The sequence below is a fragment of the Triticum urartu genome, chromosome 2A (assembly GCF_056163025.1).
Source record: "Triticum urartu cultivar PI428250 chromosome 2A, HENAU_Tu73, whole genome shotgun sequence".
NCBI lineage: Eukaryota > Viridiplantae > Streptophyta > Magnoliopsida > Poales > Poaceae > Triticum > Triticum urartu.
The window spans coordinates 45,935,296-45,939,326 of record NC_141874.1 but is presented as its reverse complement, the minus strand read 5'-3'; the positions used below and the strand labels follow the sequence as shown (position 1 = coordinate 45,939,326).

Genomic DNA, 4,031 nt, shown 5'->3' with positions numbered 1-4,031 from the left:
GTGTCTTGGCCCATTTGATTGCTTTGACCCGACCCTAAGAAGCTCTCCGAACTTGAGAACAACTGGAACAGGTGTTGCCTCTACCTCTCCACACTTAGTGGTAGGATACGCATCATTCTGTGCCGATCCTCATACTAGCAGGATGAGCTTAGCCCACTTAATTACGACAACCGGACCGGATGTTGCCTCTGCCTTGCCACGCAAGTGGATGGGCGGACAACTACCGACGTCGGACGTCAAAGAGGACGTGCTACCTGGTTGATCCTTGCCAGTAGTCATATGCTTGTCTCAAAGATTAAGCCATGCATGTGCAAGTATGGACCAATTTGAACTGTGAAACTGCAAATGACTCATTAAATAATTATAGTTTGTTTGATGGTACGTGCTACTCGGATAACCCTAGAGATAATACGTGCAACAAACCCCGACTTCTGGGAGGGGTGCATCTATTAGATAAAAGGCTGTCATGGGATCTGCCCGCTGATCCGATGATTCATGATAACTCGACAGATCGCACGACCCTCGTGCTAGTGACGCATCATTCAAATTTCCGCCCTATCAACTTTCCATTGTAGGATAGGGGCTTGCCATGGTGGTGATGGGTGACGGAGAATTAGGGTTTGATTCCAGAGAGGGAGCCTAAGAAACGGCTGCCACATCCAAGGAAAGCAGCAGGCGCGCAAATTACCCAATCCTGACACGGGGAGGTAGTGACAATAAATAACAATACGAAGCGCATTAGTGTCTGGTAATTGGAATGAGTACAATCTAAATCCTTTAACGAGGATCCATTGGAGGGCAAGTCTGGTGCCAGCAGCCTCGGTAATTCCAGCTCCAATAGCGTATATTTAAGTTGTTGTAGTTAAAAAGCTCGTAGTTGGACTTTGGGCCGGGTCGACCGGTCCGCGTCACGAAGAGCACCGACCTACTCGACCCTTCAGTCGGCGATGCGCTCCTAACCTTAATTGGCCGGGTTGTACCTCCGGCATCGTTACTTTGAAGAAATTAGAGTGCTCAAAGAAAGCCATCGCTCTGGATATACAATAGGACGGGATAACATCATAGGATTCTGGTCATATTGTGTTGGCCTTCGAGGTCGGAGTAATGATTAATAGGGCAGTCGGGGGTATTCGTATTTCATAGTCAGAGGTGAAATTCTTGGATTTATGAAAGAAGAATAGCTGTGAAAGCATTTGCCAAGGATCGGCAGATGTTGCATATAGGACTCTGCCGGCACCTTATGAGAAATCAAAGTCTTTGGGTTCCATGGGGAGTATGGTCGCAAGGCTGAAACTTAAAGGAATTGACGGAAGGGCACCACCAAGCGTGGAGCCTGCGGCTTAATTTGACTCAACACGGGGAAACTTACCAGGTCCAGACATAGCAAGGATTGTGTGATAACCTGGCTTATTAGAAATAATAGACTACTCATATCAATAAGGAATGTTCTTCTTTTCGGGAAGCCCATTTGGACATAACTCCAAAGTTAAGCGTGCTTGGCTTAGAGTAATTTTAGGATGGGTGACCGGGTAATCTTGGGAAATTTTATTGTGACTAGCAAAAATGTTCGTGCGTTGCAACGGGAGAAAAAAACATGCCCCTATCTTAATAAGCATAGTCCCAATATCTCCACAGGTCCACATCCTTTTTTTCAACATGATGCCATCCCATGTCACCGCCTATCCTCCTTCCCGCCGTCACTGATAGTGGTCCTAGTGCCCGAGACTATTGTCGTACTTTGCTACAAAGCAAAGTGAACGCTGCTAGAAATGAGTTGAGCATGTTTAACATAACTTCCTATCATGAATAATAAATAGCACATAGGTTATTAATAGTACAAACAATCAAATTTTGCAACCTTTTATTGTACTCCCTCCGTTCCAAATTACTCGTCGCAGAAATGGATGTATTTAGAACTAAAATACATCTAAATACATCCATACCTGCGACAAGTAATTCAGAACGGAGAGAGTAACTAAATGTTTTGGCTAGCTACCAAAATCACTTTAAGATTATGAAGAAAATTAATGATTTTCCGCAATAAAGAATCAAACCATTACATGAGCAACCAATTGGATTTCTCTATTCTATACTTGAATTAAATTAATGTTTTTACTCATATTTTTGCTATTTATTTGGAAAAAATCATGTTATTTATTTTAATCCACTATACATTTTTTGAACTTTTATCAATCAAACTGCATGCGTTCATTATTTAGTTTAACCAACCATGCATTAAGTTTTAACGTTTGTGAGTGACCAGATTTATTTGCACATCTGTAAACCATAACATGCACTAATTGTGTTTGTGCTTATAAAAAATAGCATGCTATTTTTCCTCATTAATATTTGTGAACTGAAACAAAGTAAAGTTAAGCAATTGCCATACGATAGAGTTTGGAGACGTGCACTAACTTTTCTTCTCAAGCTAGCTGTAGTCATGCTCAAACATAGGGCATAGGAAAGACGAATCATCATGTACCAATTGTTGATCTAGGAAAATTGTGCGTACTTACATTTTAACTCATTATTTTTGTGAAAATAACCATGTTATTTATTTTAATCCACTGTACATTTTTTTGATCATTTTAATCAAACTACATGTGTTAATTATTTACTTTAACCAACCATGCATTAAGTTTTAATGTTTGCGAGCGACAAATTTTTTTTACACTTCTGTAACCAATTTTGTAATTTGATGAAAAGAAGAAAAACTTGACCAAAGAAGATGCATCCTCTTTGACACGTACTCCTACATGTTTAGGGCTCTCGGTTAAAAAAAGATTTCACGTCTCCTTTCTTTTCTCCACTTTAAACTTGACAGAATAATAATAGAAATAAAACATGATAAAAAAGATCCAATTCATTGTCTACGTTTGTTTCTGTTCACACTACTTCGTTCTAGCAAGAGAAACTTGAGCGTCATGGCGCGTCTCACGTTAAATTCTCCTCTTTCCTTCTTTATTATTATTGTTCTCTATCACAGACTGAAATCCCTCTTTTCTTCTTTATTCTTTCCTTCTACTCCCTCTTTATTTCCTTCTGTTTTCCTTCTTTATTCTTTCCCCCTATTTATTTCCTTTTTCCTTCTTTATTCTTCTATTCAAGCCATCTTTCTTTCTTTATTCTTCTATTCGATCCCTCTTTCCGTCCTTACAACGGTTGGCTTATTTCCTTCCTTAATGATTTTCGAGATGGCTCCTTGTTACTCAGAAATATCAAAGACGTATATAAATTAGCATGATTGGATGTAAGGAAACGATGTTGGACTATTTTACAGGCGAATCAACCTTTTTTATTCACGCAACACAAGCTAGCTTAGTTGGTCATAATATTAGATTTCAGACGGTAGCTTGCAAGTTCGATTCGCCACACCAGCTGCTATTTTCTGTATGGAGTAATTCGGCGTCGCTACCTGTGGTCAGGTAGCTTCTTTCGATCAGATATGATCAGATTTGGTTGAATGACATATGGAACTTAGAGGACGGACAAAAAAATACCTTTGACGTACGAAAACGAACGAAAATTAGGGAGGAAGAAGCAGTAGATGCTTTATTATTAGGTAAAGATAAAGATGGGGATAGATCATTGCAATTGTTGGTCTTCAACGAGGAATGCCTAGTAAGCGTGAGTCATCAGCTCGCGTTGACTACGTCCCTGCCCTTTGTACACACCGCTCGTCGCTCCTACCGATTGAATGGTCCGGTGAAGTGTTTGGATCGCGGCGACTGGGACGGTTCGCCACGCCTGACGTCGAGAGAAGTCCATTGAACCTTATCACTTGAAACAATTCCTTATTTAACACTGCAAAACTTTTTCTTCCCTATCTAATAATGAACTAAATTTTTATGCCATTTACGACACTTCCGCCCATTTTAAACATAAATGACACATGAAAAGACCCTTTTGCCATTTCTTTCCTTATTTAACACTGCAAAACTTTTTCTTCCCTATCTAACAATGAGCTAAATTTTTATGCCATTTACGAAACTTTCGTCCATTTTAAGCATAAATGACATATGAAAAGACCC

General features: G+C 39.9%; 1 pseudogene; it reads left to right on the top strand.

Moving 5' to 3' along the window:
• The first annotated feature begins 251 nt into the window (after nucleotides 1-251).
• Nucleotides 252-3,817, top strand: LOC147983520 (18S ribosomal RNA; annotated as a pseudogene).
• Nucleotides 3,818-4,031: the final 214 nt, after the last annotated feature.